Raw genomic sequence first — 13297 nt, 5'->3', positions numbered from 1 at the left:
AATTATATCTGGTAGTAACCACTCAAAATGAGGATGACATGACACATTGAAACAAGTGTCAAAGCAGATTTTTCCGTTTTAGCTGTTTTTTTCCAATGATACTCACACAGTAATAGGAAGCAGAATTCCTCACACCCAGAAGCTCACATTTTAAAATCTGAATCTTTCTTTGAATTGTACACCAGTGTACAATTTTTTAAAGTTATTAATATATATTTTTTCAGTAAAAACCATTAAGAAAGGAAAAGTAATTTTGGCAATTGATTTAACTGAAGTTTTTTTACATTTGACGTAATTATTTGTCTCAGTCAGAAATTTTATAATATGAGTAATGAATGTGTTTTATATAATAGCTTTTACCTCTAACTCATCAAAATTTGTTTAAGTACAGTTTCAGAGAAGAATAGCCATAAAACTGCAATGCTGAGGTCTTTCAGATCAATTTTAGGAAGTAGCAACTTTGTTCCTTTAATTGTTGTTTTGGGTACTGATAGAAGATACTGCATTAAGAGTATCCACTTGCAATTCTTGGTATGTAGAGATCACTCACTGACAAGATGGTCACAAAAAACTCTGGCCTTCATGGAAAAAGACAGCAGATTTCCTATTCAATTCACGTGGTAGTATGCATCACATCATGTAGATTTGACAGAGATTATTCACAACAAAAAAGAGTCAAAATAACGTTTTTGAGAATGAAGGGGTACTCCAGCAAAGCTGCTGACATGAGATAATTTAATTTTCCTAAAGAAAACAGCAACAAAACTGTCATCTTCTCTGTGGCTCCAGCTTTCAACGTGAAATACAGCAATCAATGCTGAATGGAAACTCTTCAAGAGCTGTTTTTGGCATCCAATACAGTATATGAGAACTTATAACAAAGAACAGAGAAAAAAAAGTGAAAACTTGGTCAATATAGACAAAACCCACAAACAATGTAATAACATATTCAGTGTGTAGAAGGGAACTCATTGGCCTGGATTAGTTTTTGATGGACTGAAAAGAAAACCTATTTCATCTGCAGCTTCTCAGGTTCTCAAGTCAAAAATTCTGTGGAAAAGTCATTTCAGTGTGGACTTTTTCCCAGTGTTTCATTATTCTGTCATGCAGAATCACAGTTGCAATATTTCATAGCATGACAGGTTTAAGCTGCAAGATAAATGATTCACAAAAGCACACAGTGTGCCACAGGCAAAATCTTTTCCAACATGGAAGACTCAGCTTCTTTGACACTCTCCCACTGATATTTTAAAGCGGTGTAATGATTGTTAATTGTTCAATCCTCAAATACAGCTTTGGTTACAATTAAAATGCAGATGTTTGAGATTTTATTTTTTTTCCCGGGTGGCCATGACCTAATTTGTATGCTCTGCTCTGTATAATGGTGTCATCTATACTTTTTTGAATTAATATTCTTAACAGTAAAATAGATTTTAAATCATCTGACCTCAGAAAATGGCTTGCTTTTTTTTGTTAGAGCAAAAAGATAGATTGAACCTACACAGTAAGATATGTAAGGTGGCTTTGAGCTATGCTATCAGAAAATAAATATATTTTCTCAGTTGCCATCAAGAATTATGAAATTTAAATCAGAACTATCTTTTTCTACCTAGAAACTAAAACATTAATTAGGAAAATGTCTTGTTTTAATGGAAAGATTCGCTTTACATTGACAGGAAAATATAATATTAAAAAAAATGCAAGAGTTTTATTGATAAGAATGATATTTTGGGATAAGATTTCTTAGAATTATATCAATGAAGGTAGACCCAGTTTGCTTACTGTAAATAGGGAAATTCAATTCCACTATTCTCTTCAATTCCTGAATAACTGGTTTATATTCACAGACCCATTTATGCTTTTTTCAATGTTCGCTTATGTTTTGTCCTGTATTTCTAGGAGGGAGACCTCAGTTATTCCATATTAGAAGTAGAACTGAACAGATGAACTTTGGGATTATTGTTATTGTTATTAATAATATCCTTGAAAGAATATGTTTTTGGCAATTACTGGAAGGTAAAGCTACAGATTTTATTCTTCCATTGAAAATATATGCTGAGCAAACAATGGTGTCGAGCACATGTTTTCTGTTAGCTCACTGCATCTACAGTTGTTAGACACCTGAATGGTCATGTCACAGTAAAGCTATTCAGTACTATTTGATTCGATTATAAACTCAATTTACATTTGGAAAGAAAAAGATGGTCAAGGAGAGATCATAAGGAGCAGAATGTGCCAACCTCACATCAAGAGGAAATGAGAACCAAATTGTATTTACGATAATACTTAGCTGAATTGCAGTAAAACATTTGTTTTAATAACTTGAATCCATCATCATTGCTGTGTACATCTTAATATAATTTAAAAAATGTGGCAGATGTATATGGACTGACATTTTTAAAATGTAGAGGGTTTAACTCTCCATCTTAAGTAAAAATGGATGGAAATGTCTGTCTAAATAGCTAGTGTCAATATTTTTAAGCATAAACAAAACAATTATTGAATTAAGCAATACTTTACTGAAGGGGAGATAGAAATGAAAGAATATGATCTAAAATATTAGAATACAACCACAGGTATCTGATTCTTCTCCTACCCTCTTTTTATACAAGCAACCACATCAAAGTCTGTGAGACTGCACCGTTCAAACAATTGATTACTTGTCAACAAGATGGAGCGAAACCACAAAGACTGCTCCAAATACTTGAGTGTCCAGCTGTATAAAGGTCCAAGACAGTAATTTCAGAGGAAAGAGACAGTGATCCAGCTTGTACCCTGTCTTTTATAAAAAGTAATTCAGCTCACCTTTCCCTCCCAATAAAAGAATGACTTCAAATCAAAATGACTTCTGAGAAAAGGAACCATTTATTTATTTATTAACACTTTTTAATGTAACCCTATATCTATTTTTTTAAGTAAGAAAATCTTCTATATTTTTTTTGTATTTTTTTCACAACTTTTTTGTATAAAAGCATAAAAACTGACTATCACAAGGAACTTCATGTAAAAAATAAAAATATTTTAAAAATTTATATCACTTAATCCAGAAATTTAATTAAATTCTATTTAATTGAGTAATTCCATTTTCTGGTTTGTTTTCTCAGTTTTCTAAAGGATAGCATGAAGATCATGGAATACTGAGGATGTATATACAAACATTTATTGTTAACAATAGGAAGAAGTACCTCCTATATAAGTAATACCAATATTTAATAGAAAATTCACACCTCATCCTTTTTTCTTGGCATTCTTTTAACTCTGTTGCCATGTTGTCATTTCTCTTAAAATCATTCTGTTACTGCAATATTTTCAAAGGATCTTGTACTAGATGTATCTGAAAACATTAGAATGATTCATATTAAATTCTTGAAACTGAACTTCAAGAGCTCAGCATTAAAAAGTTTATGGCAGTCCTTTTCTTAAATTTTCTGCAGTTAGCTATTTAAGCCTCATTCAAATGTACATAAGCGAGAGTTTCATCTATGAAAGACTTTAGAATCCCTGGCTAGAACTGAGAGATCATTGTGCAATGAATATCAGGCAGACACAGAAGTAGTTTTAATCCCAGAGAAAAAAGCTTAATAAAGGTAATATTTATATTTAATATTTAATTAAAATTTCTGAAGTAATTATTTTTAATAAATGAATGAAAAGAAATGTTTCAGTATGGAAACATTCACAACATTGGTGTAAGTGCTGCTTTATGTTAATTTAACTTGTTGCCAGAATATTGTTTTTATTTGAACATCCTCTGAATAGACTTGAATGCATAGGTCTATGTCTTTTCATTTGACTATATTTTAAATTTAATTTTGAGAGTTAATGAAGAGCAGTGAAGACAGTTAAGCATGGAGTCAGGATGCTTAGAGTCAGAAGAATATGTAGGTTGTTTGCATTGTGCTTGAAACAAATTAATGCACTTCCTACCACAATAGAAATTGAATATTCTCAATGTTCACTCTGTGCATTGAATGACTGACAATGAATTTATTTTCCATTATTATTTTGATTAAATCAGATAAATGAACAATTTTTCTAAAATTTTCAATGCATAAAATTAACCATGCAAAGGCATGGTTCATTTCTTCTTTAAAGTAAGAAGATTATATAGCTATATAATGAATACAGTAAAAATGGGTAGAATCTGACTCATTGTATTCTATGACATTTAGGAAGAAAAGAATGTACTGGTGTTGAGCCAGATATAAAACTGAGAAGTCTATCTTCTACATAATAAATGGACATGAAAATCTTAATGAAAAAAAATTCTTCATCCATAAATGTAAATTCTGCACTTTTGGAGTCACATACAGTGACAGGATTTGTGCTTTCATCTGTATAATCCAAATGGAGATGATCTAAATCTGTGAATGTACCTAGTCTTGAAGTACTACCCTTAAACATTGCAGATTTACATACACATACATTTTAGGCTTGCATGCAAAGCAAATAAGTGTGTATACAAGTAATTGAATCCTATCCTGGAATACATTTACTCTTGGTTTAGCTATTTATTTGCAATGTGAAAGAAACATTACAGCCTTATTTTATCATATTTATTTTGGGAGCTACCATGGATTAAATGAATTAGAGAACATTGCTGTGTATGTGATCTCCATCCATCCTGCAACCACACTGTACACACATAACTTCATGATTTTATCTTTTGCCTATGTGGTAAAGCAGGCAATTTCAGATGTTTCAGTGAGCAACCATTTAGTGGCTTGAGATTGGATGATTCAAATTCAAGCTATTCTTAATGATTCCTCACCCTCAAATGTTTTAAACCTAATGATGGAGGTGGACAAAATGTGTGTCTTATTATTAAGTGTATATTTGACAATAACATCTCTCCGTCTTGAAGTGTTGCTGGACACAAGAATTTCAGGTGATGGACTGCATTATGTTAGTTTTTCTACAGATACAGAAAGCCATGGCCTATAGCTTGTATTCAGAATGAATACCTAATGGATTTATGTGTCCACCTGAAATAGGAAAATGAAAAGCAGGATTGATTATATGCTGGAAATAATTTTTGTTTGTTGGGAGGGACTTTAGTGAACATAAAGTATTCTCTTCTCCAAAATATATATGTACCTAAAAGTGGTATTTAAAATATAAGTATTTTTAGAATTTGGTATGAAAATAGTTATAGTATAAGAATTTATGTTATATATACAAACTATGAAATTGTTATTTAATTTAAGAATTTATTCCTTTGAAGAATATTTTGCTACTTTTAACAAGGTTGTGCCAAATATTTTTAATTTTCATTGTATTTCAAACACAGAGCAATAATACTAAATACTTTTATTTAAATATTATAAATCCAGTAGCAAAATATTTTATTTCAAACACACTTGGTAGATAGTGAATTTGGTTTTTATCATAATTTCAAGTATACATGGATTACTGTGCTACAGGCTTTCCATAGAATAGCTGGAGCTTGCAGTCTAATATTTTTTTAACAGAGGTGAGCATTAGTTGTCTAACTATTAACTTCTGGTTTGCTTTTCTAATTCAAGGAGAAGATTCTGTTGTTGAGATTGTAATGATGTAAATTACAGAAGTACCAGAAGGTCATTTCACATCACTTTCCACTTAACTATGAATCTCCTGTGTTCTGAGAGGAAGAACTAGATGGTTCTATGTACTCAAACTCACAGCTGGGGAGTATTTCATTCATTGGTTCAGTGCTTAACATGCTTGCCAAATGAGCAGATGCCAATAAAGAAGTCACCATAGGGTGACATTTAATGGACCTCAAACTATTCAATGTATTTTTGAAATGAAATTTAAAGAATTTATTTGCTTCATATGATTTGAAGTCACATTATCAGTGCTGTTTTTAGATTTTTTCAATAAAAATGATTAATTTTGGCTCATATATTAATGATGTGTTTGAATGTAATAATGACCAATTAAATACAGACTACAAAATAGCGTAAGCTATTGAGTTTGACTATAAACATATGGAACCAGTAGATCTGTCTTTTTATTGGTCTAAGCCCAAAGTCGAACGATAAGACCACATCTGTGATCTTCAAAGAAATTCACAGTTCCCCAATAAATAAAATAATTTAACTGCAATGTGATTGAATTGATGAAAGATTTCTAAAGATCTTTTTTATTATTTTTTAATTTTTTTTTTTATTTTCTAAGTAGTGTGACTCCAGCTGCTCCAAATATTTAATCATCAAATCTTGTTCACAGAAAAGCCTATTATTAAAATAGCTGAAATTAGTCTGGGTTTCTGGTCATTCCAAATACTGGAGGAAAGACTACGTTGCAATCATCACTTACAAGCTTTTCAACACATCTTACTGTCCCAAGGAGGAGACTGAATGGTGTCATATTTTCTGAACAATTCTGTTTTCTGTTGGGTTTACTTCTTAGGACAAGATTGAAGTGCTTTGGAAGGATGATAGAAAAATCTCACATCTCCATTTGTTGGGTCATCTTATCATAAAACTATATTAATAATGAAGATTTAATTTTTGCTGTTAATCTCTGCATGAGCAAAAAAGCTGCTTTCTCAGTCTTCAAGCCTGGCCAGCTGTGGGGATTGGGCCTTTCTTTCTATTGGAGTTTGGGGTTTTTTGGTTTTAGTGGTTTGGGGTTTTTTTGCTATGTTTCTCCCCCTCCACTGCATTTTCCTGTTTTGTAGCTCCAAAAATCAGTAGGAAAATCATCCTAACAGAACAACTGCAGAAATGCCTTCTCCCTGATACATGTTCCACTTGTTGGCAAAAAGAGATAGAGAGACTTGGACAGAGATACCATGAGAAGTCAGTGTGACCATGACCAAGTTTCTATGCTGAAATATTCTGATATATTTCAGGAAAGGAGATCATTAGGATCAAAACAGGATCAAGGAACTGCAAAAATTTATTTTACAAAACATCTGCTTGTAAAACGGTTCACTGTTAGGCCCTGTTTGCATATGTGTAATCCATATTTCTTGCTTCTCCTCTGTTATAATCCTTTGGATATAAGCTTTCTCTCTCAAGCGAGATTATCTGTATTGACTCAAATATTTGTGTTCACCACGTATACACAGATAAAAACTTCAAAGATTCTGTATTTTTCTTGGTGATGTCTATTGAATTTCCTCTGTTTAGAAAGGTCTTTGCATCTCCACTATATTTTTCTTTTGTTTCTTACATATGTATTCCTGACTGCAGAATTGGCTGATTATTCCACATGCTTAAAAACAGAATCCCTGAACAATCTGTTTTATTAAAAAATAAGGGGAAGGAGGTGTTAGCTATTTGCTGTTTGTATCCAGTTGTTTATTTATAATGTGTTCAAAAGAAAATTTCTAGATAGAGATGAATTGCATCTGCTCTGATAACACGAGTAAATTTCAGGAAAATGTGAATAAATTCTCTAAGGGGGGAAAAAAACAAACTTGGTAGTTGCACATATTTTGTGGCAAAAAAATATGCCATCTCTTATAAAGAGTTTAAAACTTGAATTGTATTTTAGGAAGTTGTTAAAAGACTGACAAAATATGTCTATTTGGTGAGAGGAAATTGCTTTGAGTTGTGACTTAGTGAAGATTTCTGGTTTTGGAGGCCATCATGGAAACAATTGAAGGATGACAGTCCCATTGTTTCTGAGGTGGTACCTAAAGTATGTCAGTAAGGCAGGAAACTGGAGGAGGACCATATAATTTGATGATTGAGGGATGAATAGCGAAAGAAGGATTGGGAAGAGTAGAAGTAGTCTGTATATATATATAAATGTATGGATACAGAGATATAAATGAATTCATATACATACACCTAAATTTTGTGAAGGGGTAAAGCCTCACTGAAACCAACACTTGGCCAATGAAATGTGCCCAGCTCCAACTGATTATATGAGAGCTGTACGAGAAGAAAAAGGCAAATACAAACTTTGTTATTGACATGGGGTGAGACCTATACAAAACCACTGCTCTGATAAAGCACCTGTAGCACATCTGTCCAGGTTTTGTAAATGTTTGGGATGATGTCAGAGCAGTGTGGTTATCTTGTGACTATCAGACCTCAAATTCCACTCCAAAAGTCTATGTATTAAATGTAACATTGGATGGAATTCTCTGCTTCTTGCTCTAATACTTGAGGCTTGGAGAGAACTCTCATTTTAAAATACATGTAATGGTAAACACCCTCTTGAACTGTTTAGAAGTTATAATAGACAATCAGAAATAGGCTTCTCAAAAATCTGTGTTTTATAAGGTTTCTCATTATTGAACCACCAAGTCAAACTTTTATTTCTCCAAGCCATCTGTTCCTCCTGTTCTCATCCTCCTTTCTCCCATTTCCATTTTCTATAAAGGACTGTGGATTCTGAAATGACAAGCTGATTGTTATGCAAGATTTGCTTTCTTCAAAAACAAAAAGTTTCTCATTTAGGGCTTGAAACCCTCCCTGTTTTGACTTCACATTTCAATTATAGACTCAGGCAGACTGGCAACACATCTGTTGCCAGACTGGCGACTGATAAGTGGTTCTGTTTACTATAAGGATAATACTGATGAAGTCCTGTTTCTCGTACTTACTGCTATCAAATGGCTGGAATATTTTCACTTTTTCTTTTCAAATGTTTCCTTTATATATTTTTTGATTATTTCAGTGTTTTCTTTTATGTTTTCTTTTTTTTTTTTTTTTTTTTTTTTTTAGTTTTCCACTGTGAGTACTTTTTGGTTTGTTTTCCTATGTAAACAAAAATAATTACTCAAATATTAATTTCATCCATATGATTCAGTAAATTGAAGTGATAATTTGTTTCAAATGAATGAAATGATTAATCATCTGATCTAAAAATTAACATTTACTAGTAGGATGATAAAAGATAATTATTATATGCAGAAAACTGTTGTACTTTTAATTAGTAGCTCTAAACTAGCTAAGAGGTGATTGAAGAAAGTTTTTTCAAAGTGACTGCCATTAAATCTATAATCCTTATTATATAATTAATAAATAGTATGGTTTGAATTAAACCTCATATGTTTATAAAGCTGTTTTTTATTTTGGCATAATATTTTTCCATGATTGAATTCTTCTTATTATTACTATTGTTACTCCGGAGTTTCAATTGTTTATTACTTCTACCATGTATATTACTTAAGAGGTTAGTCTTCCTGTGGTCCCTCCATAAGCATTAGAGAAAGACTTAAACACAATTTTTTTTCTTTTTTTATAATTTTCTTACATTAAGAAGTCAGTTCTTCCTAGAACTATAATGAAGGGGTTTGAAAAATACAATTAATTTGAATTTCATGTAATTCGTGTCTTTGTAGATAATAGTTTTATGAATGATTTTGTTATTACCATCACAAGAATCATCAACAAAAACAATTTTTGTAGATCTGTTATTTCTTTGAATATCCCTTCTGTTATATACAGGCTATTGTTAAGATCTACAGGAAAAACCAAAATAAGCTGCGTTTGCACTTTCTCCTTCAGAGACTGTAATAGAAAAATTAGCAATAAACAAAATTCTGATGTTTTACTTTCACCAGTTTCTTCCTTTTCAGAAATTCTTGCTTAGACAGTCAGGTGCTATAAAAGTGTGATTCTGATTTCTTTTCTCAAAGCATATAAGCAATTGTGTAAAAACAAAATGAAGCAGGATTGGAAAATGCTGCCCATGTTCAAGATTACCAAGATCTCCACATTTCTGTGGTTCAGAGCACTTTTTTAGTAGCAGGGTGATGGCCTCCTACTTACTCTCTTCCTTGTCTAAACTCTTCCACTAATTTTTCTCAATAAAATGGACCAATGAAGTAATGGATCACACAATGTGCACAACTGGTCTCAGAATGTTATCTGAGTAGTAGCTTCTTCAGTTTAAAGTGAATGTCAGTAGTTGTTGGCTGTAAAGTTGTGGATTCCTTACCTATTTATACACAATTTTGTAAGAGACTAAAGAAAAAACCTCTAGATTAAAATTAATGGGCCCAAGCAAAAAGCATTCCACCTAATTTTCTTGTCCCTTTCAGAGAATCCTGAGTACTTACACATCATAACAGTATTGTCTTTTATTTAGAACAAAAAAAATACAACTAATTACACTTCCAAATTTTTTTTCTCATTACTGTATTGCTTGCTGATAGACTTTCAGAGATGTGAACATGTAATTTTTTCTTCCTGGCTATTCCCCTCAGAATAGATTTGAAGCCAGAAGTTTAAACTGTACAAAACAGTAAATTTCAAATTAGCACCTAGATCTGCAGCTTTGACTACTGCCTTGGTAAAATAATCTCAGAAAACATAGCCTGTGAAAAGTACATGGGAAACATAGTTCTCTTATTCTTCTGCTTTTATTTAGGTTTGTAGCATTAATCACTGATGGGTCTGTTAGGCATTATAGATTTAAAATATGCTGTTTTATATACCATAAAAATACCTAATTAAAAAATATTTGTAGTGACTAAAGGCCTACTTTAGTTTTTAAGAAGGACTACATGTAGGACCACCATAATATAGAAAAATGTCTGTGCACCTTCATTAAAGCGTTTCAGTAGAATGCTTTGAAACTAGTGTACTTTTATATCAAACAATATATTGCCTAATTTATCAGTAGGCTTTCTCCATGCAGCTTTTATTCAAATTAAATTTCTAATTCTCAATCTAGTCAGTGCTTCAGGTCTGTTAACTCACTCTCAGTCTATTAAATGAAATATAATTACTGCCTTGGGCCTTCTATATTTTTTTTTTTTGTCAAACTGTTCTACTTCAGCTGTATTATTACTTCAACACTCTTTCCCTAGTTTAGAAAAAACACTGGCAACATATGAGAGGTATATTTTTCATGTAATACACTGAGAATAACATTCTTTAAAAAAATTAAAAAAAAAAAAAAAAAAAAAGGAGAATAGTAAGTCAAGGAAATTTCACAGTGTTGTGATTTGGGAATTTTAGTCCAATTTAGTGCTCTCAATAAAACCATACTGCCACTTGCTACCTCATCCCCCTTCCCTCTTGTGGGTGGGAAGAAAAGAACTGGAGGCTCAAAAGATCATGGTTTGAAATAAGAACAATTTACTGTAAACAAATGAGATAAGAATAAGATCAGTAACAGAAACAGTATTAATGACAGAGGGCATATAAAAAGGAACAATTCACATGGAAAAGAAGCCAGATGATAATAGACAGTACCAGATGGCTCTTTCTGCCAGGCTTGCTGGACCTGAAGGAGCCCCTTCTCATCTAAGAGCCTTCCTTTCCCCAGCCACTGACAATGATATGAGGTGGTGAAGAAAAAACTCCTGTCCTGGCCATGCCAGCTCCTGGCTACTGCAAAATGTAACCCTGTCCTGGCTGAAACCAGAACACACAGGAACACAGGCCTTCTGTTGGTTTTTTTTTTAATGTGTTATTATATTTCCTTCCACTCAGCAAAAATATTGAATAATAAGGCACAAAAACTCATATACTTTTTTTGGTAGGTTAGGCAAAATGAGATAAATTCAACATCTCAGATATAAAATAATAAGTCTGAAGAGTATATTAAAGGAGTTAAAATTATAAGATACATATTTTTTTGGCCATAGGAATAAATAAATCTATGTTACCTGTTTAAACAAATTATAATAATAGATGTTTGAATTTCATTTGAGTAAAATCAAAACAAATCAATAAGAAGAAAAGAAAGTTGTATGGTTTGATGCTTCCTCCAGGTTTCTGTAAAAGATCACAGATGAACACACTAGTTATTTTTAAATTATTGCAAATAATATACTCTGTAATTAATAATATAATGCAAATTAACATTATATAACTAGTAATAAATGAAAAATACTGTTTTAACTGTTTCCCCTCTACCGTTGTGTTGTTGCAGATCCTGAAAAAGCTTTACATGTATGCATGATGATTCAGGCCAGGAGAGAGGGATGTGAGCTGCAGAAAGGGAGAAGAAGAAAGGGAGGCAGAGGTTTAAAGCCAGAGGAGAATGATAGTTTATGTAGGGTAATAAGATCTGCTGATTTTAGAAGAAAGCAGGAGATGTGTTAATTAGGAGAGTTCAGTCCTCTTCCAGCTCTAGGAAAAGTCTTAAATCTCACATTTTCTGTGGAATTATGCCCATTTGTGTGCATATGGAAAATATGTGTGTAAGCTTTTATTCTGTGCAGTTTAACATCACTTGCTCATGCTGAGCAACTAGTGTTAATAAATACCCCATCTTCTGTCTCCAAATATATTCTTACTGTCTTCTCATACATTCAGATAAATATTTCCTTTTCTCAAACATGAAATAGAGCAGATCTCATCTCATCTCTTTCCTCCTCTCTGAGTCTGAGAATGCAGGAATACAGTAATAGGAGAGAGGACAAATCATCATGTTTCTGTTTAACACTTCCTTTGTAGAATTAAAACAAAGGAAGAACAGCAGAGGATGGCTTGCAGCTCAGTCTAGATCTGTGTGCTCTGGTTTTTTGAGATCACTGGAACAGCTATTTCCTTCACCTTCGTCTGTGGGAGGAAAATGGCATATGAGAGCTTTAGAAACAGAACTCTTTCTTGCCCTTCCTTACCTCTTCCTTGTTTGCAGAGAGAATAATTTATTCTGCCTTTTCCTCTCTAATCATCTGTATGTTATGCTAGGAAATATAGGATTCCATTTGACATCTCCAGCTGAAATTACCGACGGAGCACCAATAACTCTTGATGAAAATCAGATAATTCAGTAAAGGCTTTTTCCACAGACTTTAAGGAGTCTCCACACACATTAAGGACTAGACAGTAGTGTAGGTCTCATACATTGGGAAGAACTGATATGTATTCAAATTAATTCATCCGATTCATGTACAGTTAACTGGCACATCTGTGTGTGTTTTGGAAAACCTACATGACTTTTATGTTGATGACTCATATTAATTTACTAATAACAGTGAATTTGTGCTATATATATATATATAATATTGATATGATCATATACATATGATATTGAAATAGAATTGTTACATTTGAGGGTTTTTGTCAGTTTGTCTGACAAAATCATACTTCTTTACACTGGGAAACTTGTGTAAAGTTTCTGTAACTAATCTATAGTTCAGTTGCTATAGAAAATGTATACATATGTGTGTGTGTGTGTGTATATATATATATGGGGGTCCTTTTACCTATTGGCATCTTTAGCAACTTTTCAGTTCTATAATTATTCTCTTTATTTTTATATCTGATTACTTTTTGTAACACTAGTATGTCAACTCCATTTCATTTCATTGCTCAGTCACTCAGCACCTCTCTGTCCCTAACTCATGCCAGTAAGAATGTACCATCCAATGGTTTACACAGAAAGCCCT

At 32.4% G+C, this 13297-nt stretch overlaps 1 protein-coding gene across 3 annotated transcripts in view; it reads left to right on the top strand.

Annotated features, from left to right (window-relative positions):
• CSMD3 (CUB and Sushi multiple domains 3) overlaps window positions 1-13297 on the top strand; it is a 569626-nt gene that overhangs the window by 432917 nt on the left and 123412 nt on the right. The window lies entirely within an intron of this gene.

This window comes from Parus major, chromosome 2 (genome assembly GCF_001522545.3).
Source record: "Parus major isolate Abel chromosome 2, Parus_major1.1, whole genome shotgun sequence".
Lineage (NCBI taxonomy): Eukaryota > Metazoa > Chordata > Aves > Passeriformes > Paridae > Parus > Parus major.
The sequence above is the reverse complement of the archived record's forward strand: the minus strand, read 5'-3'. Positions and strand labels throughout refer to the sequence as shown.